The 27,158-nt window shown below is 42.0% G+C and overlaps 1 long non-coding RNA gene across 2 annotated transcripts; it reads left to right on the top strand.

Annotated features, from left to right (window-relative positions):
• The first annotated feature begins 107 nt into the window (after nt 1–107).
• On the top strand, nt 108–22,066 carry LOC116984672. 2 transcript variants are annotated; one of them, XR_004415100.1, is made up of 4 exons: nt 108–119; nt 14,033–14,134; nt 14,927–14,933; nt 22,057–22,066. It is a non-coding gene; the product is annotated as an uncharacterized LOC116984672 (long non-coding RNA). The 2 variants fall into 2 exon arrangements; XR_004415099.1 differs by lacking the exons at nt 14,927–14,933; nt 22,057–22,066 and having other exon boundaries at nt 14,033–14,152.
• The last annotated feature ends 5,092 nt before the right edge of the window (nt 22,067–27,158 follow it).

The following is a 27,158-nucleotide window of genomic DNA, read 5'->3' as shown; positions in this document are numbered from 1 at the left end:
GGAATGCACTGTCAGGAGTGGTGGTGCAGGCAGATAGGACAGTGGCATTTAAGAGGCGTTTGCAAAGGATATGGATTTGCAATGAATGGAGGGATAAGGATCACGTACAGGCAGAGGAAGTTAGTTTAACTTGGCATTATTTTCAGCACAGCCATTGTGGGCCGAAGTTCCTCTGTTGTACTGTTCCACGTTCATGTAACGGAAATTCCAGCCAGTTACCTATATCTTGAATTGGTTCTCTCTCTTTTTTTTAATAAATATTTTTATTAGAAGCAATGTACAGTAGTATAAACCATGTATAACATAATACATTTCGTGTACAACTTGTTGTTTTTAATTTATTAATAGAAAAGTAACAGAAGCAAAAAAGAGAAGGAAAGAGAAAGTTAAGTAAAGTAGTGATATTGATAGTTCGTGTAAGAATAGATAGAAAGAACCCGTAAAGATATAAAGAGAGAGGAAAAAAACCGAGAAAAAACTGAAAAAAATAAAATAAAATAAAACAAAATAAAATAATAAGAAAACAAAACAGAAAAAAAAAAAAGGGAAAAGGGATATAGCTGATTCATATCTTTCCCCACCCCTCACCTAGTTCTGAAATAGTTAATTTCCAGGGTTATGTTGCAGGGTTATGTTTGTAAAAAGTCGATAAAAGGAGACCAAATCTTTACGAATTGGTCTGCTTTACCTGCTTGGACGAATCTCATATCTTCGAGGTGTTACGTTTCAGACATGCTTGAAATCGACATTTTAAGCGTTGGGGTGGGTGCGTATAATTTGAGTATAAGTTTTTTTGCAGTTATCAAGCCATAGTTAAGGAGAGAATTTTGGAACAAAGTCAGCTCAGAGCCGGCTTACAATGTTCCAAAAATAATCAATTCTGTATTGAGTTGTTTCTCTTGAATCAATAATTTGGTCCTGGTTTCTACTTGACAATTATGTTTCTATTTTACTTAATGTGCAGGTTAAAATCATATATATAATCTGACCAATTATCATGATGTAAAAATGGAATATGAATATGTGGTGGTATGAGCAACTAAAATTATATTAAGATAAATTACTGATGAAATAAATTGCATAATGGTTGTTCATTATACCATAGTTTTCCATCAAAATATTCAAAAATGTTCACAGCAAGCACTGAATGCTTATTACGGAAAATAACAGGAGTAGATTTAAACTATACTGATATTTTCAATGATAATATGATGCAAATATGTGATGCTAAATAATATAAATTAGGGCTCTCATATGGGTCGACTATTCAAACCAAAAAACGAACCAGGGAGGCCAGTGGGAAATGAGTTAAAAATAGAGCAGCTGCTTCATTGCTCCTGGAAAAGATAACTGCTGTATCTGTACTTTACATATGACAGAGAGGGCCCCTTAGGTTCAATTCCATCAGCTGCTCTTCATTCTATTTTGATGTGGAATGGAATGCAAGCATGAAACGTGGAGGGGATAAAATACTTTGAGCCAGTTTGTGGATGTCACATTTGCTCGAGTTGGCCAAGCTGCAGACGCCAAACTTGGCCACCTTTCTATCACAAGAGGACCGCTGTACCCCCGGAGAACCTCGTCAACATTGAGGGATCGATCCATTCTGGGGCAGCCATGGTGAGGTGGAGAGGCTGAGAGGGTGTTATTGCGAGCCAGCAGATATCCTGGTGCAGCTCCTGGTGCAGGAAAGACAAATAAAATGGGGAATGGTCGCGTTAGCTGTTGGTAGTCATCTCTAAGCAGATATTCAAAAACATTTAACAGTTGAAAAAGCTCAAAGCATTCAATTAAAAAAAAAAAAATTTAAACAGTAAATGTAAATCCGCCGCCGATGGCAGCCTCACCAACGGTTTCTGTCTTTTCGTATTTTTTGTTATTGTTAGTGTGTCTTAAAAGTATGTGTTAATGTTCTCTGGTTTGTTTTTATGTGGGGGGGGGGGGTGGGGGGAAGGAGGACATGGGAAGCACCAAGTGACAGAAGGTTAGACTAGCCCCGACCCGGGGTCCGATCGCCCGGCGCGGAGGAGCCGTGATCCCCCGATGCGGGAGCTTGACGCCACGACGCGAAGGGCCTGACCGCCGGCTACAGGAGCCAAGATCGTCCAGTCAACGGAAGGCTCGAGGCCCCGGAGAACAAAGAAGGGAAGAGATTGAACTTTTTTTTTCGCCTTCCATCACAGTGAGGAATGTGGAGGAGTCACTGTGGTGGATGTTTATGTTAAAATGTATTTTGTGTGTTTTGTTGCTTTTTATTGGTATGTCTATATGGCAAATCAAATTCCTCGTATGTTGTAAAACACACTTGGCTAATGATTATGGTTTATAAAGTAAACTGAGCATTTGACTGCACTGGAAGGCAAGAAAAACAATTAAATGAACAAAAATGAAAAACAATTTAAAGTACTTGGATGGAATGGTGGCACAGAGTTAGAGTCGCTGCCACAGTGGCAGAGACCCGAGTGCGTTCCTGACTATAGATGCTGTCAGTACAGAGTTTGTATGTTCTTCCTGTAAAGGGACTGTTCCACTTGGGCGACCTAATTGGCGAGTTTAGAAGAGTTTGAAAAAATGACATGTTGAAGACCTCCTTCCATATGTAGAAGACCTCCTTCGACTATGTTGAAGACTAGCTTCGACAAGCTACGACTAACTTTGGGAAAATTTGACACCGAATAGTGGAGAGTGAAGCCGACCTCCTTCAATCACATTCGACCTCCCTTCGACTATGATGAAGACTATCTATGACTACCTTCGACTACCTTAGACTACCATCGATTACCTATGACTAACATGCCGACCTACTATGACCTACTATGACTAAATCTACGAGTAAAAATAGTATCGATTTTTTCCATGGCGACCTTTATATAACTCGCGGGCATTTTTTAACATATTGAATAAAACGCCGCAACCTAGCTGAGGCCTCGAGTACACGGAGACCACTCTCGAGCATGAAGGAGAGTTACGAAGACCTCCTACAACCTCGTGTCGACCATGCTGCGAGTATGAGTCGAGGGCAAACTCGCCAGAACTCGCGGATTAGGTTGCCCAAGTGGGACAGCCCCTTAACCCTGTGGGTTTTCTCCGGGTGCTCCGGTTTCCTCCCACACAAGACGTACAGCTTTGTAGATGAATTGACTTTTGTAAATCATACACAGTCCCTGGTGTGCTGGTGTACGGTGCGGTCCCAATGTTCATATATTTTTAAACCTTTGAGTCCCAATTAATTTGCTAGTTCTGGAACTATTTCACAGATTGTAAAGTGCGTCTGAGCTTACTACCAGCTTTGTGTTCATGTTAACACAGAGAGTGTAATAGGAAATTTGAAACATAACGTTTCATGACAGAAAACAATAAATTATTTATTGAATATATCAGAATCTGCTTGAATAAAAAGTAGAAATACAAATGTAAAACGGGCAGGAGTTCAGTTTTATTTTCAAAGGAATTGTATGCGGTTCATAGTGGTACTAATATTTTGAAGACCAGTTCGGTAACCAATGGAGCAATATGGTTTTGAAGAAGGGTCTCGACCCAAAACATAACCCATTCCTTCTCTCTAGATATGCTGCCTGTCCCGCTGAATTACTCCGGCATTTGATTGATTATACCTATTGATTATACCTTTAATAATCCTTTACAGGAAATTACAGTGCCACGACAGCTTCAAGACAGACATAACACCACACATTTCCTCAAATAGCTTCCATACTTAACAAGTTAAAATACAAGTTAAAATACAAGTTAAAATACAATGAATGAAAAAAAAGTGCAGTTATTTATGCGCATTATATAACCTTATAGCAGCTGGTAAACAAGACTTCCTATGTCTCTCAGTTTTGCACATTGGTGCAATCAGTCTCTGACTGAAGATGCTGCTCTTGATCACCTTCAGGGCATGGAGTGGGTGAGTGGGGTTTGTCATTATTGAACCCAGTTTGTTCAGAGTTCTGGCCTCTGCCACCTGCTGGACCGTTTGTTGCTCAGCCCCGACGACTGAGCCGGCCTTCCTGATCAGCTTGTCCAGTCTGTTTTTGTCCGCTATGTGGGCGCCATCTCCCCAACAGGCCACAGCAAAAAGCAGAGCACTGGCCACCACTGAATGGTAGACACTGCACAGCAGGGGTTGGCAGATGTTAAATGACCTTAGCCTCCTTAAAAAATACAGTCGGCTTTGTCCCTTCCTGTACACCGCCTCCATATGACACTTCCAGTTCAGCTCACTGTCAAGCTGCACACCAAGGTACCTGTGGTTAGCGACCACCTCCACCTCAGTGCCCTTAATGGTGATTGGTGTTGCTTGAGTCCTCCTCCTCCCCCTCCTGAAGTCCACAACTATCTCCTTGGTTTTTGTGGTGTTAAGATGGAGGTTATTGTGTGCACTCCACTCCACAAAGTTGTTTATTGTATCTATACTCCTCCTCATTGCCCCCTTTGATGAGGCCGACAACAGCTGTGTCATCCGAAAATTTCTGCAAAAAGCAGCTGTTGGTGTTATATTGGAGATCCGCTGTGTAGATGGTAAACAGGAATGGAGCCAGCACAGTTCCTTGTGGAGCCCCTGTGCTGCTCAAGATGGTGCTTGAGACATTGTTCTGTAGGCGCACGTACTGTGGTCTGAGGAAAAGGTAATTCAAACACCACAGTACCAGTGATGGATCCACTTTCATCTTCTCCAGCTTCTCCCCTAGCAGTCGGGGCTGAATTGTGTTAAAGGCACTTGAGAAGTCAAAAAATGTAATCCTTACAGATGCATCAGTAGTGTCCTCTGCAGCATGTAAATGAGGGCATCATCGACACTGATGTTAGGCTGATATGCAAACTGTAAAGGATCCATTTGAGTTGACACACTAGTCCTGATGTAGGAGAGGACAAGTCTCTCAAATGTCTTCATAATATGTGAGGTGAGCGCTACTGGTCTGTAGTCATTGTGGTGAGTGGGATGGGTCTTCTTTGGGACAGGTACCAGGCAAGATGTTTTCCACAGCCTTGGGACCCTCTGTAGACGCAAGCTCAGGTTGAACAGGTGTGTTAGGATACCACACAGCTCTGAAGAGCAGGTCTTCAGTAGCCTTGGGCTGGTGTCATCGGGCCCCACTGCCTTCCCTGGCTTCAGTCTGTCCAGCATCATCTTGACCTGAGCAGTATGAAGAGTCATAGGTGGGGCTGCTGGTGGAGTGGGAGGTGGAAAGAGGGGACTCCGTACAGGTGACATCTCAGGAGTGTTGGAGAGAGGGAGGGGAGGTGGAGAGGAAGCAGCAATGGTCAGCAGACCAGGTGGGGGAGGCTGGGGTGGTGTGGGGCAGTCAAATCTGTTGAAAAATCTGTTCAGATCATCAGCCAGACTCTGTTCACCATCAGGCAGTGTACCGCCCTTCTGCTTCATGCCAGTGATCTTCCACATTCCAGCCCATACCTGCTTCACTCCATCTTGCTGCAGCTGTCGTTCTAGTTTGAGCCTATAGGCTTCTTTCCCCTCCTTAATCCTCACCTTCAGTTCCTTTTGAAGTTCTTTGATTTTATTCCTGTCGCCCTCCCTGAAAGCCTTTTTCTTCTCATTTAGTAAGGCCTTCAGGCTGCTGGTAATCCAAGGTTTGTTATTAGGGTAGCAACGAATTACCCTGGATGGCATGATGTCATCATAACAGAAATTGATGTAATGGGTAATGCATTCTGTTAGGCCGTCAATGTCTTCCCCATACTCCTCACAGAACACATCCCAATCTGTTGTCTCAAAACAGCACCTCAGGGCTTCATCTGCCTCAGGATACCAGTCTCTTGATGTTCTGGTGGTGACAGGCAGCCTCTTGGCAGCTGGTGTGTAGGAGGGAGAGAGATGTAGCATGTCGTGGTCTGATCGACCAAGAGGGGGCAGTGCAGTACATTTGTATGCATTTTTCACATTTGCATACAATAGATTTTGTGTCCATCTCCGGTGTAAACCAGCATCTGCAGTTCCTTCCTACACTATACATTTTTGTTTATGTTTCCATATATTATAGATAATATATATAAGCATCTGGATAAACAGGGTCTGATTAGGAACAGTCAACATGGATTTGTGCCTGGAAGGTCATGTTTGACTAATCTTCTTGAATTTTTTGAAGAGGTTACTAGGGAAATTGACGAGGGTAAAGCAGTGGATGTTGTCTATATGGACTTCAGTAAGGCCTTTGACAAGGTTCCTCATGGAAGGTTGGTTAAGAAGGTTCAACTGTTGGGTATAAATGCAGGAGTAGCAAGATGGATTCAACAGTGGCTGAGTGGGAGACGCCAGAGGATAATGGTGGATGGCTGTTTGTCGGGTTGGAGGCAGGTGACTAGTGGGGTGCCTCAGGGATCTGTGTTGGATCCTTTGTTGTTTGTCATGTACATCAATGATCTGGATGAAGGTGTGGTAAATTGGATTAGTAAGTATGCAGATGATACCAAGATAGGGGGTGTTGTGGATAATGAAGAGGATTTCCAAAGTCTACAGAGTGATTTAGGCCATTTGGAAGAATGGGCTGAAAGATGGCAGATGGAGTTTAATGCTGATAAATGTGAGGTGCTACACCTTGGCAGGACAAATCAAAATAGGACGTACATGGTAAATGGTAGGGAATTGAAGAATGCAGTTGAATAGAGGGATCTGGGAATAACCGTGCATAGTTCCTTGAAGGTGGAATCTCATATAGACAGGGTGGTAAAGAAAGCTTTTGGTATGCTAGCCTTTATAAATCAGAGCATTGAGTATAGAAGCTGGGATGTAATGTTAAAATTGTACAAGGCATTGGTGAGACCAAATCTGGAGTATGGTGTACGATTTTGGTCGCCCAATTATAGGAAGGATGTCAACAAAATAGAGAGAGTACAGAGGAGATTTACTAGAATGTTGCCTGGGTTTCTGCAACTAAGTTACAGAGAAAGGTTGAATAAGTTAGGTCTTTATTCTCTGGAGTGCAGAAGGTTAAGGGGGGACTTGATAGAGGTCTTTAAAATGATGAGAGGGATAGACAGAGTTGACGTGGACAAGCTTTTCCCTTTGAGAATAGGGAAGATTCAAACAAGAGGACATGACTTCAGAATTAAGGGACAGAAGTTTAGGGGTAACATGAGGGGGAACTTCTTTACTCAGAGAGTGGTAGCGGTGTGGAATGAGCTTCCAGTGGAAGTGGTGGAGGCAGGTTCGTTGGTATCATTTAAAAATAAATTGGATAGGCATATGGATGAGAAGGGAATGGAGGGTTATGGTATGAGTGCAGGCAGGTGGGACTAAGGGAAAATAATTGTTCGGCATGGACTTGTAGGGCCGAGATGGCCTGTTTCCGTGCTGCAATTGTTATATGGTTATATGGTTATATAAAAAATATCCTCAGCCGTATGCTTTGCCTGTTAATGTTAAAACTAATAACAGTTTTGAATCTTAATAGATTTTAAGTTCAAAATATTTTCTGTTTATTTGCTGCCTTCAAGCTCTCTCAGTTTGGGTATTCCAGTGCAAAGAAGCGGATGCTGGAAACTTGTCCCGTTCATCAAGCTATCAGGCTGATTATTGAAGCCCTATCCAGTACCATCTCCTCATGCCCTTTTCACCCTTCCAGGTCAGACAAGATAAAGCTAATCCACTTCAAAAGTCCAAGTGTGTGTCAGCACAGGCTCGGATGTAGCTGGAGCCTCTGCTCGGATGTAGCTGGAGCCTCTGCTCGGATGGCAGATACTCAAACATTGTACCCATGACAGTACCCCAGTGTAAGAGTTAGTGCGGTTGCCTCCATCATATTTAGCTTATTTTAGTTGCTTTCGCTACAACATGCCATTTTGTGAGCAGAATGTTGGTAGTATTTAAAATTGGCTTCTAAAGAAATCTGCAGAAGCCTGTAAAAGCGACCTTCGTTGTTCTAGCGGGAACTTAGATAAGGGCCGTTCCCGGCCTTCAAGCATTCCATTGCGACACCAGCATCATGTATGGGAGTTGTAATGTATACAATAGAGTTCTTCTTGCCTGTGCAGCTGCTCTCTCTCCCCCTTCACTCCCATATCTCCCCAATATAGTTAAGGGGCTTCATTGTGTTTAACTGAGTTCCTTTGTTCATTTATGACTACTAACCATGTGGCTAAGGCCATTTTATCAGTATAAAGATGCTTGTATTTTCTCTGTATCGCCAGTTTGAACAGCGCCAGTCTTCTGTGTGGGCACTGGTGCACACAGCTGGCTGAATTCTAATTTCACCCGGGTGACTTAGTAAATACTTTTTCACTGAGACTTTGACTCTTTGAATTATTCTACACTTCGAGTCCGGCAGACTTTAACACCGGGAAGCAAGAGATTTTTTTTGTTCAGACACCTAAATTGTCCACAGATTCGACATCCATAAATGACAGGCTCCCCTTGCTCGTTGCTCCTTTGTTGTTAATACAATGGTGATGTTGTAAATGACTAGCTATGTATACACTTATTTTTTAAACTGTTAAGTAGTCTATTTAAATACATTATTGCACAGGGATTCTGCACACAACTCATCCACAAAATCAGAAACATGGAATTCCCCAACAACACAAACATAAACAAAACAAAATCACACTGCAGCACATTCTCAAGAGCTGATCAACTTAATTTCAATCAGAAATTGGGATTAATATGGCAACGACAAAGATCATAGACTTGTCAAAGGTTTCAAAGGTCTTTTATTGTCACATGTACCAATTAAGGTACAGTGATAAGCGAATTACCATACAGCCATACAAATCAAAAGCAACAAATACATAAAAGTTAACATAAACATCCACCACAGTGGATTCCCCACATTCCTCACTGTGATGGAAGGTTAAAAAGTCCAGGCTTCTTCCTCTTTATTTTTCCCGTGGTCGGGGCAGTCGATCCATCCGTCAGGACGATCAAAGCTCCCGCAGCAGGCGGTCGAAACCCCCGCGTTGGGGGTGATCGAAACTCCCACGTCGAGGCGGTCGAAACTCCCGCGGCTTGGAGTTCCCGATGTTAGTTTGTGACCAGAGACCGCGGGCTCAGTGATGTTAAGTCCACAAGCACCCACAGTTGGAGCGCCGAGGTCAATCCATGGCAAAGGGATCGCGGGCTCCGGGATGCTAAAGTTCCGTAGGCTCCCCACGGTGGAGCTCTCGAAATCGGTCTCCAGCAAAGGCCATCAACTCCTCGATGTTAGGCCGCAGTGCGGACGGAGATACGATATGGAAAAATTGCATCTCCGTTGAGGTAAGAGACTAAAAATTGTTTCCCCCAATCCCCCCCCACCCCCACCCGCCACATAAACAAGCCAAAGAACACTAAAAACATACATTGAACATACTATTTAAACACAAAGAAGGAAAGGACAGACAGCCTGTTGGCGAGGCAGCCATTGCTGGTGCCACCTGGTGGTGACCAGAGTTTCTTTCTGGGCCAATTTGTTTGATACAGTCCTCTCTTGTGAGTTTTGTTTCGATGCAACCAAAAGACACCATGCTTAATCAGATCTACTAGAGTCAATAACATCAAGAGAATTTTAATACATTTCTTCGCATTATATTAGGTATAGGTTTATTATTGTCATATGTAATGAGGTACAGTGAAAAGCTTTGTTTTGCATGCAGATCAGATAATACTATACGTCAATACAACCTAGTCAAACTCAAATGCAATAGGTAGAGCAAAGGGGAACAAACAGAGTCCAGAATATACTTCTCAGCATTGAAGCACATCTGCTCCATAGACAAAGTCCATTGTCCACAATGGGGTAATGGTGAAGTGGACTGTACCCATCAGGAAGTACCATTCAGAAGTCTGATAACAGAGGGGAAGATGCTGTCCCCGAGTCTGGTAGTTTGCACTTTCAAGCTTCTGTATCTTCTGCCTGAAGGAGAAGGAGGAATGACCAGGGTGGGGCAAGTCTAGGAAATGATAATGAGAGGCGAGAAGAACAATTTTGACTCAGTGGAGTGTCATTATTTCTTTACTTCATACTGTACAAGACCCATTAAATTCTTGTGGTATTTTATATCATATTATTACTTTCATCGTGTGCTATTTGTATTCTTAGCAAATTAATGAGAATAACTTGTTGCCCCTCACTATGTAGAGAAACTGGTGACCAAGAAGATTTCTACACAATTTTGTCCGACTCTTCTGGCATGCACCCGTAAATTTTTGAACATCATCTTGTAAAGCCCTTGTCCTACTTTCACAACCTAATTCACGACCTCTGCCGAGTTTGCCCTTGACTCATACTCGCAGCATGGTCGTCACGAGGTCGTAGGAAGTCGTAGGAGGTCGTAGGTAGATCTTAGGTAGGTCGTGATGCTAGTCGTAGGTACTCGTGGCATCAAGTAGGTCGGGGCGTTTTTCTAGCCTTATGAAAAATGTCCACGAGTAAAAAAGGTCGTGAATTAGGTCGTGAAAGTGGGACAGGCCCTTAACTCTGGTACGATTCTAATAACAGTGAATTTGCAACTGCCATGAGAGTTCAGCTTCTAATTGCCTAATGAAATCCTTTCCCATTCCATTTTTGACTGCGTTCATCAGGCTGCGGTAAATTTTCCTCCCCCCTGTCATTTGGGGGAGCCAGAGACCTAATATATATGACAGCCTCAGAACATTAGAGCAACATCGAAGGCATTATGATACATTATTAAATTCTTAATGGATGGCAAAAGATGCATTTGTTGCACAAAATAAAATAAAGAGTGCTATGGCTTTCAAACTGATGTATAGTTAGGCTCCCAAGAATCTTCTAAATGACTCAAACTGTGCTCAAATTACACCACTAATTGATGCTTTTTTGTTCTCTAATTGCTATGGTCTTTTTTAATATCTATCTGCATTTTATGGTCAGTACGCTTAGTATTATCGGATACAACACCATTACACGTGGGCACATTGGATAAATCTTCCTGCATGACCCATGCATCTTGTTTACCAACAACGGAAGCTTGAAGAAAATACCAAGGTTATTTTTAGAAGCATGTTAGACCGTACAGTGCCAGAGTCCCGACTAGTTCGATCCCGCCTACGGTACTGTCTGTACGGAATTTGTACGTTCTCTCCGTGACCCGCGTGCGTTTTCTCTGAGATCTTTGGTTTCGACAATCTTTTCCTGGAAGGTAGACAAAAATGCTGGAGAAACTCAGCGGGTGCAGCAGCATCTATGGAGCGAAGGAAATAGGCAACGTTTCGGGCCGAAACCCTTCTTCAGACTCAAGACCTTCGATTTTCCAGCATCTGCAGTTCCTTCTTAAACATTTAATCTTTTCCTGGATTTTGTTTTCATATATTTGTTCAAATAACGGTTAAATGTTGATCCCGCGGGGAGTTTGAATAATTTCTTATTACTGTTGAAGGCAGATTGATATTTATGCTTAAAGGTTAAACTAAGGCAACGACATCATGAATAATAGACTTGGAATTACCTTTGTTTGCAAAAGACTTTAGAGTGGAGTCATTTTCATCTCTAGAGATTTTTGCAAGTGTGAACTGTTCCGGTTGCAATCTCCCAGGGTACAAATATCATGCCTTTGTTATTAGTAAACTTTAATAATGCATTATCTCTTTGATAAATTGGCCCATGCTTTCAGGTACACATTATTATACTCCACACACATTATCATACCCCACACACATTCAGTCTCCTTTATCATTTCTGGATCTTCATATATGATAAGAGCACTAGTTAAAAACACATCTTGAACGAGCTTCGTTGTAAGGCTGCTGTCGGCAAACAGGAATACCAAGTCACCCTATTCACATTCTCCACACAGCAAATCAATGATAAACAACTGCGGACCACATTTCCCTTTATTAACGTTTCAATGAAAGGACGAATGAAAGGATGAATATATAAGCAAATGTGTCAGACAGAAAGTGTAACTGTTAATCTTTTCCTACTTTGTTACTGTGAAAATCTTATTTTAGTATTAAACGAGGCAATGGTAGACCTCGGGCGGCGGTAGAGTTGCTGCCTTACAGCGCTCGCAGCGCCAGAGACCCGGGTTCGATCCCAACTACGGGTGCTGTCTGTACGGAGTTTGTATGTTCTCCCCGTGATCGCGTGGGTTTTCTCCGAGATCTTCAGTTTCCGCCCACATTCCAAAGACGTACAGGTTTGTGGGTTAATTGGCTTGGTATAGTGTAAATCCTCCCTAGTGTGTGTAGGGTAGTGTGGGGATTGCTGGTCGGTGCCTACTCGGTAGGCCGAAGAGCCTGTTTCCGCGCTGAATATCTACACTAAACTAAATTAAACCAGACACTCGGAACCTTTCTCCCAGGGTGAATATGTTAAAGGGTCAAAGACTAGAGGGCACAGCTTAAGGGGGGAGGGGCAAAGTTTAAAGGAGATGTGCGGGGCAAGTTTTAAGGCAGATGTTGGTGAGTGCCTGGAACGCGCTGCCAGGGGTGATGGTGGAGGGAGATAAGACAGTGGCATTTAAGTAACGTTTAGATAGGCACATGGATATACAGGGAAGGAAATATTCCATAAAGCATGGAGCCTACATTGTTGTGGTGAAATGCTACTTATGGAACTGTCTTATTCTTTTGCTCCAAAATATATTCTCCACATGTTAGTAGAATTTATGGCTGTGAGTTCCTTTTCTCCATTGGTAGATGAAGTGATGCAGCCCTGCTTTGAGAGACTCCTATAATGCGTTGAAAATGCTTCACTTCTCACAGTAGGTTCTGTACATGATTTGACATTAAACATTAGTTAACAGGATTGAGGACATTTATCGACAAGTGGGACATTATGATTATACATTGCGGTTGTTCAAAACTGACACTGGTAAGTGAAGAATTGACAGCAAGGAATGTGAGCACTTGTAAGACATATGCAAGTGTTGTGGCTGCCTATTGAGTGCCTAGGACAATATGCTATCATGCACACATCCAGTGCAAAATATTGTGCTAATGCATTTGACTTTGTCTCATCCATTTTGAAACCCAGAAAATGTGCTTAGTATATTGCAATTTCCTTTCTCAGTCTCCTTCATGTTTCTTTTGGTCAGATAATTTCCACATAAAGAATATTCCTCATACGGCTGCTGCAAAAACAGAGGCTAGAGAAATATGAGAAAGTAAATGTATAGGTTAATAAATATTTGAGCAAACTGGTAGAACAATCTCAGAAAAATCTATAAAAGCAATAGCAAATGCACTACTTGTATGTGAATATCATGATATATCCCTCAACATGTATATATACACTGCAAATGCATTGATTGTCATCATGTATTGTCCTTCTGCTGACTGGTTAGCACGCAACAAAAGCTTTTCACTGTACCTCAGTACACGTGACAATTAACTAAACTGAACTGAACTGAAAAATAATGAAAAGATATAGGTTTTGAATGTCTGTGTGTATTATTCTGAACTACTGTTAGTTAGGAAAATGCTTTTCCATGGATTGTCACCTTGTCGTGGTGGAGAAGCTTGTGTGGGCCTGAGATCCTGAGAGCGATGCCGTCTGGAGCTATGCTCCTGGTAGGACCACCCATGGCGGTAAGGTCGAGGGGGAGGTCCCTGACAAAGAGCAATCCAACCAAGACCTCAAAGGTGGAACAGGCGGAGGATGATGGCTGACCTTTGTGGAGCGTCACAATGGCTGGGAAGGCGGATGAAGGCTGCAGCAGAAAAGGGACGCCAGTCGTCTTTGAATCCTTGCCACTGGATCCTGACCCAAATCTGTCAATGACTGTGGCGTGGCTGTCTGGGCACCAGTCTCCCCATGTTAAACAAAGTCTCGCACAGACATCCTCCATAAAGGGAATAACACCCTGGAGACACCCATGGTCAGCCAACCGAAGGGGGCCTAAGACGATACTGTTAAAACTTTGGTGGGAGATCAGCAGCACTAGAGAAACTGCGGCAACTGCTATTTTCTGACTTTTATGCAGCGGCCCTCTAAAGCTTCTGCCTAAATTTCAAATTGACTTTCATCATGACATTCACATTGTGGCTGTTAATCATATGTCCTTGTTTAGACTGGTGGGACCTCCCTTCCATTGCTGGGTTTAGTTTAGTTTAGTTTAGTTTCATTTATTGAAGATAGACACAAAATGCTGGAGTAACTCAGCGGGACAGGCAGCATCTCTGGATTGAAGGAATGGGTGACGTTTTGGGTGGAGTCCCTTCCTCAGGGGAGAGGCAGTCTAGAGATATGGAAAGGGTAAGCTGTGAAAATGACAGATCAAAGCAGACAATAATAAGGAAATGTAGAATGTAGGAAATGTAGAGTTCTGCAGGGGTAGGTGCTGGGGCTGCAACTCTTCACGTTGTATATTAATGATTTGGATGAGAGGATTGAGGAGGAGATGAGGAGTTTTGTGGCCAAGTTTGCAGATTATACAAAAATGGGTCGAGGGGCAGATAGCGTTGAGGAAGTAGGGACTCTGCAGAAGCGCGGACAGGTTGGGAGAGTGGGCAGAGAAGTGGCAGAGGGAATATAGCGTAACAAAGTGTGGAGTCATGCATGTTGGTAGTATGAATAATGGCGTAGACAATTTTCTAAATGGGAGAAAATCCAGAAATCGGAGGTGCAAAGGGACTTGAGAGTGCTGTTGCAGGATTCCCAAAAAGTTAATTTCCAAGTCGAATCGGTAGAAAGGAAGTCAAACGCAATGCTAGCATTTATTTCAAGAGGACTAGAATACAAAAACAAGGATATAATGCTGAGTATAAGGTGCTGGTCAGGCTGCATTTGGAGTATTGTGAGCAATTTTGGGCACCATATCTAAGGAAGGATGTATTGGCTCTGGAAAGGATCGAGAGGAGGTTTACCTCAGAATGATCCGAGAAATGAGTGGGTTAATATGTGATGAGCGTTTGTCGGCACTGGGTCTGTACTCACTGGAGTTTACAAGAATGAGGGGAACCTCATTGAAACATACAGAATAGTGAAAGGCTTGGATACAATGGATATGGAGAGGTTGTTATCACTAGTGGGAGAGTCTAGGACTAGAGGCCATAGCCTCAAAATTAAAGGATGTTACTTTAGGAAGGAGATGAGGTAAAAAATCTTTAGTCAGATGGTGGTGAATCTGAATCATTCTTTGCCACAGAAGGCTGTGGAGGCCTAGTCAATGGATATTTTTAAAGCAGAGATAGATAGATTCTTGATTAGTACAGGTGCCAGGTGTTATGATGCCATCATATATCCCAGTCTCAGTTTATGTAGAAACTGGACCCCTAGAGCTGAGACCAGTACTATCAGCATACTGTTTTTAAATGTCAGTCCCCCCCCCCCCCCCCCCCCCCAGGGACAGGGACATTGCTGGTGCCCCTAGCAATTTAAGTACAACACTGACGCCCCATATCTGGGAGTACTTCCCTCTAGGAGGGTTGGTGTTGAAAATAATCCTCATAAGTTTGACAACTAGAGGGTGAGATCCCATGGAGAGTTGTCATTGCACCTGCCACCAGCAAGCTGACAGGGCACTCCTGCATAATTATAGTACTGCTGCTCAGTCCTTCATCTACATGAAGGCTGGATAGGAATTCCCAGGACGTTGGTGGTTGTAGCTGTATTATACGCTACACCAGCCCTTGTTGATTCTTGATAGGCTGCCGTGATCAAGCTCATGGTCCTGTCCGCCAGCCCGGATCTAGCATGGCGGACTATGGTTCAGAGACTATGTCCGAGACCAAAGGGATCCATGGCTGTGTAGGCCAATCAGGTACTTTCAAGACACTTGATGTTGAGTCCATATGTGTTTTTGCTTAGGATCCGACTGATGAGGCAGGAGGGAAAAACATTGTAAACAATTATTCCGCATTAAGTGAGTAACGTCCATTGCTGCTGCCCCAAGTGTGGTTCACAAGCGGCATATGTTGGTAACTGGTGATTGGGTCTAGATGCAAATGGATCGATATCTGGTGTCCCTCTTTTGGTAATATCAGCAACTTTTTTGTGGTCCAACAGCCATTCGATGCTGTCATTGAATTTTCATGACCTGGTGTGTGGCTCAGTATTGAGCTTACCTGGTAGGTAAGTTTGCTGATAGTCAAATATGTATGTTAACACACCATAGCCAAATATACTGGCCAGATTGACACATGGTATCGATCCTTTCTCCCATATGATTAATATATGCCACCACTGTGATATTATCAATTCGTAGGCGGACATGCAGATGGTGCATTGTTAGCAGTAGGCCTTTAGCCCATAAAACGCACCCAACACCAGTGTTTTTAGTAATTAATTATTTTGTAGGTTTATCCAAGTCTGCTTTACTCTTTGGCAATGTTACAGACATATAGATAACGTTAATTGTAAATCCCAGAAAGTCCAGTTGTGGATGCCGTCAACTTAGATTTATCTGGATGGAAATGACCCCAGAGTTTCACCCTATGTTTGGTAGCTAAAACTGCTGATTTAGTTAGATCCAGGGTTTTCCCCCCACAAATGATATATCATCAAGATATGCCATGGCAATATGTTTTTGTTTCTAATATTGCCAAGGCCCGTTTTAATATGTTGGTGAAAAGTCTTGGGGTTGACTTCCGGTGGCGCCATGCAGGACTAGCAGTCGAAACTTTTAGCTCCGCTGCTGTAAAATCGCGATTTTTCGCGTTAAAATCGGGTCTGGAGGTCGGGACCAATTCAAAAAACTCACCGGAGCCCCGGGACGTCGCGCTGATGACATCATCAGTAAGCGCTGTGATTTAAACGGAGGATAAAGGATTTTAAATGAAAAAAAACGTCTTCAGCTCAGAGCCCTCAGAGAACAATCTCAAAACAACTGCTGAAAGCCCAGAAACCTGAAGAACAGACCTCTGAAGTGGATTCTGGAATGGCTACAAGAGCCAAGACTGAGATGGATACTAAGGAGAAAAATGAAATGGAGGAGATAAAGAACTCGGTAAGAGAACTGAGAAAGGATATTGAGGCTGGAAACTGAAAAATGATGGAAAATATTAATGTTAAATTGATGGAAAATATGTCGAACATCAATGCTGGTAATCAAAAAGTTATTGACTGCATTGGCATTATACAAAATCGAATTGAGGATGTGCAAGAAGAGCTAACGGGGAGAATTAATAAAGGGGAAGAAGAATCTAAGAAGAAGTTTGAGGCTGTGCATGTAATTGTTTCTTCACATGTAACTGCAATGAAAGACATGGAAACAATTGTTGATCAAATGGCTGAAGATATGCAGGGAATGAAGCTAGAACTAGACAGCCTCAAGAGTCAACTGGCAAAAGTCTCAGATAAATGTCTTGATCTCGAAGCTCGCTCAAGACGCCAAAATTTATGAATACTGGGAGTAACAGAAGGGGCAGAGGGAAACAACACCCGTGAGTTCACTGCCAACTTAATCAAACATGTACTCAATTTACCTGTGGAACCGGAAATTGAAGTGGCACATCGAATACCTAGATTTAAGCCAAGATCACAAGCAGATCCAGCCCACCCACGACAGATCATAGTCAAACTTCGGGACATTTCAGCACTTGAAGAGCTGATGGAAAAAATCAAATACGGAGTGAAGATGACCTTTGGAAACGACTCTATCAAACTCCTCCGGGATTATCCCTATGAGATCGTGCAAAAGAGAAGAAAGTTCGCACAGACAAGACAGATTCTCCATGGAGTTAAAGATGTCAGATGTGGCATTTTTTATCCGGCCAGGATGCGCATTACTTTCAAGGGAAAAGAGAAAACTTTCACTAATTCGGACGCATCTTATAAATATGCCCAAGAGATTGTGGCAGAAACAGAAGATTAATCAAGGCAGCGGGACGATATGGACAATTTCTTTCCTTTTATTACTTCACAGAGAACACCTGAAGATAAGGGAAGAAACACCATTCTCTAAAAGATTAAAATGGAAGAGCATTTCCACGTGCGCTGGTCTAGACACCTTATCTCCTTTGGACGCTTTGGAATTCAACTCAAGGACATTCTTTGTTCAAAATGAAGGAAAGACTGATAAGCAACGCAGAGACGAACAGCAGAGCCGAATGTGGAAAACATCACAAGGACAAATGGCGGTTTAAGATCTTAAAATAGCTTTACAAAATATAGAGAATTAACAATAATTAACAATACTAATATAGAAATATAAATGGAAACTAACCTGAACTATATAATGGGCAAAATGTAATAATGTGCTAAAAAGACTGACTAGCTCGTATATAGAGGAGACAAAAATAATAAATAACAAATTTTAGAATTAAAGTAGATAATACTGAAAGTTTAAGTGCTATGTAGTTCGTGTGGGGAAGGGAGGAGACACAGGCACCTGGCATAATTCCAGGAGCCTGTTTCTGGTTAACCCTTACAGCTAACAGCTTACTATTATCAAAGGTATAACTAATTATAAATAATTAGTAGATGAAAGTGTTAGATATATACATTTCACAGTAGCTGAACACAAGATCTGATAAGTCTGAATGAAATATATATATAGATATATATATATATATATATATATATATATAGTGTAATTGGGTGAAATATAACTGATTTTGAAATGGTACCGCCCTCCTAGGTTTAGAGTAATAAAGGGAGCGGAGCTAATTGTACAACATCAACTTCGGAAGTCGAATAGATGTTGAATCCCACAGACGGGTGGGACACTCACTACAGTGTCGAATACTCCAGACACTGTAATCTGCCTTCCGCAAAGACCGCTCCCTCCGCAACTCCCTTGTCAATTCTTCCCTTCCCTCCCGTGCCACCCCCTCCGCGGGCACTTTCCGTTGCAACCGCAAGAAATGCAACACCTGTCCCTTCACCTCCCTCCTCGACTCCATTCAAGGACCCAAGCAGTCATTCCAGGTGCGACAAAGGTTCACCTGTATCTCCTCCAACCTCATCTACTGCATCCGCTGCTCTAGATGTCAGCTGATTTACATCGGGGAGACTAAGCGAAGGTTGGGCGATCGTTTCACCGAACACCTCCGCTCAGTCCGCAATAACCTACCTGAACTCCCGGTGGCTCAGCACTTCAACTCCCCCTCCCATTCCCAATCCGACCTCTCTGTCCTGGGTCTCCTCCATTGCCAGAGTGAGCAACACTGGAAATTGGAGGAACAGCACCTCATATTCTGCCTGGGTTGCTTGCGGTTGGCATGAACATTGAATTCTCCCAATTTTGCTAGCCCTTGCTGTCTCCTCCCCTTCCTTAACCCTCGAGCTGTCTCCTCCCATCCCCCCGCCCTCGGGCTCCTCATGCTCCCTTTTTCCTTCCTTCTCCCCCTCACCCCCCATCAGTCTGAAGAATGGTTTCGGCCTGAAACGTCGCCTATTTCCTTCGCTCCATAGATGCTGCTGCACCCGCTGAGTTTCTCCAGCATTTTTGTGTACCTGTAATTTTACTTGTTCAATTTTTTTTTAAATCACAATATGTCACTACTATGTGTTTTTTTTTCAAGGACAATCGCAAAAGGGATCTACCAAGGAAGTTAGTAATATAAACGCCCCCCAAATATCCAGAGTCCTGAGGTATGGATGCACCGTAATAAATAAGGGTATTAAAATCAGAGAAAATGCAAGATGATAAACAAAAGAAAATGGGAGGAATCACACTGTGTAGCTGGAATATAAGGGGTATTAATGAACCAATTAAAAGGGGCAAAATACTAGCTCAGTTGAAATCATATAACACGGACATTACTTTTCTACAAGAAACGCACCTTAAACATCAAGATCAGATGAGATTGAGGGCGAATTGGATAGGCCAAACATTTCACTCCTCATATACTTCGAAATCCAGAGGCACCGCAATTATTATTAGCAAAGGAATACCATTCAAATCAAAGAACATTATATCAGATAAGGAAGGGAGATATCTTATAGTTACAGGAGAGATCCATGCTACGCCAATCACTTTGGTAAACATAAATGCGGCCAATTTTGATAATCCTCAATTTTTTAATAAAATCCTGAATACAATCGCAGAATTTAACTACCAAAATGTTATAATTGGAGGAGACTTCAACTGTGTTTTAGATCCGTACTTAGATAAATCGATGCAAAAACAAAGAGGTAATATGAAATCTAAAACTAGTGAACTCTTAAATACATATATAAAAAATACAAATATAGCAGACGTCTGGAGGATCGCGAATCCGACTGGAAGGGAATACTCGTTTTATTCAATGGTACACAAAACATACTCACGTATAGACTACTTCCCAGTGGATACAAAACTAATCCCTTATACTATGAACCCTAAATATCACACCGATACGATTTCAGATCACTGCCCGCTAACTTTCGTTTTCAAATTAGAAGGAATGCCTACGAACAAATCGTTCTGGAGGTTTAACTCGCAAATTCTGAAAGACACACAAGGGAGTATATATCTAAAAAAACAGATGGACCTATTTTTTGAGACAAACGATACACCAGATATATCGCCCTCTTTACTGTGGGAATCCTTCAAAGCATTTATTAGAGGAGTCATTATCTCGTATCAAGCTTTTCAAAACAAAAAGAATAAGAATGAACAAAGACAATTAGAAGAACAAATCAGACAACTAGATATAGATAATGCTAAAGATCCAACTATGGATAAACATAATAAAATTTTAATACTGAAATTTAAGTAAAATAAATTATTGTCAGAGAATGTTATAAGATTATTCCAAATTACAAAACAAGAACATTTCGAATTTGGGGATAAACCCCATAAACATTTGGCACGCCAACTTAAAAAACGGGAAAAAGATCATGCAATTTTAAAGATTAAATCAGATAGGGAGGAATTATTAACACTACCTAATGATATCAATAAAAGATTTGCTCAATTTTACAAGAATTTATACACATCGAAAACGCTAATAGACAATAATAAAGTTTCAGAATTTTTGGACAATTGTAACCTTCCAAAACTAGAACTGAAGGAACAAGAGGAACTGGGAGCACAAATTACATCTAAGGAAATAGAAGACACAATAAACACACTTAAGAATGGAAAAACACCAGGACCAGACAGATTCAGTAATGAATTTTATAAATGTTTTTACGACATAGTTACACCACGTCTACAGAAAATGTATACATACGCTTTTAAAGAACAAATCTTACCTGAAACACTAGCAGAATTAACGATCACATTAATACTTAAAAAAGATAAAGATATAGAAAAACCAGGCTCATATAGAGCTATTGCTTTGTTAAATACGGATCAAAAAATATTAGCGAAAGCACTAGCTAGAAGACTAAGTCAATATGTTAGTAAATTAATAAATGAGGATCAAACGGGATTTATACCTAAGAGACATTCATTTAATAACCTGAGACGTCTGCTTAACATAATGCACTCTCACAAACCTCAAGAACAAGAGTTATCTATCATTTCATTGGACGCAGAAAAAGCGTTTGATCAAGTAGTATGGGATTATATGATTAAAGTATTGCAAAAATTTCAAATGGGAGAGAACTTCATCGCATGGATAAAATTATTATATAACAAACCCACGGCTAGAATATTAACTAATAATATACTATCTACGAAATTCCAATTATCAAGGGGCAATAGACAAGGATGTTCATTATCACCGCTGTTATTTGCTCTGGTAATTGAACCGTTAGCTGAAAAAATCAGAACACACCCGGATATTTACGGTTATAATACAAAATATTCAAATAACAAAATATCCTTATACGCAGATGATGTACTACTGTATATCACAAAACCCCAAATCAGTATACCAAACATATTAAATCTAATTGAGGACTTTGGATCCTTCTCAGGATACAGAATAAATTGGAACAAAAGTGAAATTATGTCGATAAAACCGAAAGACTCAACACATCTCTTGAAATTCCCCTTTAAAATAGCCACAGAAAAATTTAAATATTTAGGAATTGAAATCACTAGAAACTATCACGCTATGTTTAATGCCAATTATAGCCCCTTACTTAAGAAACGAAATAATCTAATCAAATTCTGGAAAAAGCTCCCGATGTCTTTAATAGGTCGAATAAATGCTATAAAAATGATCTTTTTACCACAAATCCTATATTTATTTCAATCAATACCTATATATCTTCCAAAAAAGTTTTTCAAAAAACTAGACTCAGACATTACAAATTTTATATGGGATTATAAATCCCACAGAATACAAAGAGCACACCTTAGTAAACCAAAAGAGATGGGTGGTCTAGCGCTCCCTAACTTTATGTACTATAATTGGGCAGTAAATATTAAAAATATGATTCACCTGCTGGACAACTCTGCCCAGCAGGTGGACTGGATTGTAATGGAGAGAGAGGACTGCTCTCCGTGTAATACAGGAGCGACTCTCCTCTCACCAATGAATCTGAATAACAAAAATTATAATAAAAATCCAATGATACATAGCACAATTAGAACTTGGAAACAAATAAAACAGAAACTAAAATTAAGAAATCTATCTCTTTTAATGCCAATAGTCAATAACCCGTCCTTTAAACCTTCAATTATAGATAAATAATTTGCACAATGGGAAAGAATGGGAATCAAAACGCTCGGAGACTTGGATGAATTAGGAAAATTATTATCATTTCAACAATTACAACTGAAATATAATTTGAAAAATAATCAATATTTTAAATATCTTCATATCTGTGACTATCTGAAAAAATACACAAAAGACTATCATAATATGCCCCCAGACTTATTGGATGAAGCCATGAAGACAAAGGCTGAATCAGCAAATGAAATATCATACTTATACAACATTATTTTAAATATAGAAATACCTACAACCGATAGTATTAGAAGAGACTGGGAACAAGAACTAGCTATAAAATTTTCAAAAGAGAGCTGGGATAAACACTTACTATATGTGCATAAATGCTTGATCAACGTACGACATACTCTAATTCAGTACAAAACATTACATAGACTATATTATTCAAAAACTAAAATAAATAAACTTTTCCCCAATGTCTCACCCATTTGTGATAAATGTCAGTCACAAGAAGCTATCATAGCAGCACTCTTTTGTTTTTTGTATAAAAATCCAAAAATTCTGGAACAAAATATTTGAAATCTTCACAAAATTAATTAAAATAAAACTTGTACCAAAAGCAGAATGGATCATTTTTGGAATATCGGAAGGTAACCCCGAACTAAACGTGTTTCAAAAGAACTTACTTAATTACGGGCTAATAATGGGAAAAAAGCTTATACTCAAATTTTGGAAAAATGCTCCAATACCAACAATAAAAATGTGGATTTCAAACATGTTCGAAACACTACACCTGGAAGAGATGAGACTCCTCCTAGCAGGCAAAGCAGACCACTTCCAAAAGACGTGGTCTGCATTTATGGAACTATTACAAGCATAAGGTGCAATAGTAATTTAAAATATAAATGGTACCAGGATCTGGTAACGGGGGGTATAAAATAAAAATAAAAACACGGTTGGTATATCCTTTTTTGCAGAGTTTTGTGTTATAATAGAGTGATTGTTTTTCCTTTTTTTTCTTTTCTTTCTAGTGTCTATTTCCTTTCTTTACTTCCTTCTCTAACTTCTTCCCTAAGGGGCTTTCATTTCCCAACACTTTCCTGCACCTTCACGATTCTTGCTCACTTTCCTTATTTCTTTTATTTCTACCTTTTTTAAAGCTCGAAAAACGAAGTGGTACAACAAATGTAATAAGATATATGTGATGTGTACTACTGTAATTTACTGTACTTCTAATTTAAAAAAAATATATAAAATAAAAAAAAATAAAAAGTGTTGGGGCTGAAGTTAGTGCATGAGGCTACGCTATGCTCTGCCATAGTTGCCCCATCCAGTTAAATTTTAGGTGTCGACAATGATCCTTCCATGTCTCCCAAAACAAGTGTAATATTCCCCCTGTTAGTACAGGTCGTACACCTTTGTGTTCTGGAAGGAACCAGATCCACCTACTTACCTGGTTGCCGTGGTACGTCCCTTTCTTCAATTTCTGCCTCTTCTGCGGAAGAGGCGCCGGAGTGCGGGGTTGGCACGTTTTCCATGAGGGTCACTCTGGGCCTTGGCCTAAAAGGACCTTTGTGGTGCTGCGCGGCCCTCATGCTTTCACCAGCGTCCTGGTGTTGATACCTGCTGGTGGATGCATAGGGGTGCTGTCGTTGCTGATGACGCTGTTATGAGCCCGACGGCTTTAATCTCTTTGTCTGTACTCTGTACCATCGTCTGGGCGAGCAACCAATGAGATGCCTGCTGTCAGAAGTTTTGAAAACTTCTGTAGTTTGACCTCCTGGGTTTTTGTGCCAGTCCCACTGTACCCCCAGATCGCATTGTTTGCTGCAGGCATTTTTAAAACGAAGTAAAGTTCACAGGAGGCCTATACTTCTGCGTAATTTTGTTGCCTGATCCTGCAGAAGATGGAAGTACAGGTAGTCGATGCTGGCCGCCAGCCTGGTCTGTAATGGTACTTTTCGTTGATCCGTAATTTTGGTGATCACTCCCAGTAGCTCCTTAGGATTCTGCACCCCCTGCACACTGCCGTTTTCTTCAGCCACGTCCCCTTCTTCCGGACCAGCCCAGTCCTGGTCCACAATGAATTCCTCTATCGAGGGAGATGCATTGTTTTACAGCCCTCGATAAGGTGCTGTTGTGGGAGTGCAAAGACTCCCATAGTGAGCTTGCTCCATCTCCCGGAGCAAGTCATGGGCGGACCTCTGCTGCACTCGGGCAGCGCGCCTCTTCGGCCGGACTCAGATGAGTATGATCGGCCGGGCTGAATCCTGCTGGGCTTTGCCTCCAGCCTGCTGCGCTGTTTTGAGCTGTACGACTCATGGCGCTGGATTCAGCTTGGAGTCAGTAAGTGGACCTTAGTAACCACGCCAGCGGTCACTTTCACTGCCCTTAGGTAGTGCGTCCTTCTGGCCGGACTCCCTGAGTCTATCGGCCGTACCGACTCCTGCCTGCCTGCTGTGTTGTTTCCAGGTATACAGCTCGCGGTGCTGGGCTCAGCTTGCGCCGGTCGTACCCGGCTGTCGGCTGCCGGAACCTTCCTAGTTCCGCACAGCCTGCGGTCCTGGAACCGCTGTTTGCCCATGGCTGTCGGCTGCCGGAACTTTCCCTAGTTCCCCGCAGGCTGTGGTCCTGGAACCGCTGGCCATCCGTGGTTGTTGGCTGCCGGGACCTATCTGTTTCCACGCAGCCTGCGGTCCTGGAGCCGCTGGACGTTAGTGGTGTCGGCTGCTGGGAACAGCCTTGTTCCCCGTGGCAGCCTGCGTTCCTGGAGCCGCTGGACATCTCTGGTGTTGGCTGCTGGGACCTACCTGGTTCCCCACAGCCTGCGGTCCTGGAGCCGCTGGTAGCTCGTGGCTGTCGGCTGCCGGGAACTGCCTGGTTCCCCGCGGCAGCCTGCGGTCCAGGTCCGTTTTTTCTTCCCCTTGTCCAACGTGCTGTAACATAAAGCACAGCAAGGGGAAGAATACAACTTCAGTTTTTCCTTACCTGTGTAGGTCCGTTTGAATTTTTCCCGCGGGAGCGCTCCACCCCCGCCCGTCGCTGTTGCACTGCGTGAGACGCAAAGCGCGCACGCGTGCTGGCGGGGTCTTCACGTAGTCACTCATGTGACTCCGAAGTAAAATTCCAGAGATTCACCACTCTCTGTGTAAAAATTGTTTTTCTCATCTCAGTCTTAAAAGATTTCCCCTTTATCCTTAAATGAGGCATAGAATCAGTAAAATTAATCAGAAGGATAGTGAAACCTAGTCAGAGAACTAGGGTGGGGGAGGGACGGAGAGAGAGGAAGCAATGGTTACTTAAAGCTAGAGAAATAAACTCATACCACTGGGTTGTAAGCTGCCCACACGAAATATGAGGAGCTGCCCAAGCTAATTTATTATTGTCATGTGTAATGGGATACAGTGAAAATCTTTCGTCGCATGCTATTCATTAAAGAGAGAGTTTCACTGCCCTCACTAATGGAATCTAAAGCGATATGGGGAAAAATCAGGAATGGGATACTGATTTTGGATGATCAGCCATGATCATATTGAATGGCTAGCTCGAAGGGCTGAACGGCCTACTCCTGCACCTATGTTTCTATGTAAAGCAAAGACTATGCATGATTACAATCAAGCAGTCCACAGTGTACAAATAAAGAGTTTTTCCATCAGTCCTCTGCACCCTCTCCTCTCATCCTATTAATAGTGAAATAATTATATCACTGATCATTCACCTGAAAATTAAAAAAAGTACTTCATTACTGTAAGTGCATTATCCGTTTCTGAGGCAAGATAGCTGCGTGTAATGATGCAAATACCAATAAAATGTTTACAGTAATTACTGATTCAATACAAATTGGCCGTAAAGATCGCAGTGTTGAGCAGAAACATGAAATCTGTCTAGTTTAGGAATGCCTGGTGTCGGCAGAGATGGGTGATGGTGTTTATGATGTTTATTTATATTTGAAGACAAAAGTCCAGTCAGAAATTAACACTTTACTCAGTATTAAACTGTGTCAGGCAACTAGGTTTCAAAACATGGGGTGCATGCAGACATCCATTTCTCCAGTGGCGATAGCAGGAGAGCATCTAATTTGACTGCAATCATCAGGCATCAATGCCACCTTTCCGAAGCACACCTACCCTAAGTAGCTGGAAAACATCAGCCGTTTTCCCTTTGCTGGTTCGTCACATCAAGGGCAGCACAGTGGCACTGCTGATATAGCTGCTGCCTCACAGCACCAGAAGCCCGGGTTAGATTTTTACTTCGGGTGCTGTCTGTGTGGAGTTTTCATGTTTTCCCTGTGACTGCGTGGGTTTCCTTCGGGTGCTCCAGTTTCCTCCCACATCCCAAAGTCATGCGGACTTGCAGGTTAATAGGCCTCTGTAAATTGTCTCTCGTTTGTAGGGAGTAGATGAGAAAGTGGGATAACATAGAACTAGTGTGAACGGGTGACTATGGTCGGCATGGACTCGGAGGGTCAAAGGGCCTGCTTCTCTAAACTAAAATAAATTAAACAAAGGTCTTTTTGAAATCACTTCCTTCATTGAATTCTGTGGTGGAGCCCAGTTACACTCGCTGAAGGTAGGCATGTCTGAATTCTTCTCAGCATGCTGGCCTTCAATTCCATACTTCTTCCATCTGCGTTGACAATTTCTTTGGATCCACGGCCATAAGGGATCCCCACTCCTGGCTGTGCCTTTCTGACACCTGTGGCCTTGAAATGGATGACAATAGATTCTTACCCAACAAGGGTTTCCAGTATTCTTTGGAGCGCAGAAGG

This window comes from Amblyraja radiata, chromosome 2 (assembly GCF_010909765.2).
Source record: "Amblyraja radiata isolate CabotCenter1 chromosome 2, sAmbRad1.1.pri, whole genome shotgun sequence".
Lineage (NCBI taxonomy): Eukaryota > Metazoa > Chordata > Chondrichthyes > Rajiformes > Rajidae > Amblyraja > Amblyraja radiata.
This window is presented reverse-complemented; position numbering and strand designations above follow the sequence as displayed.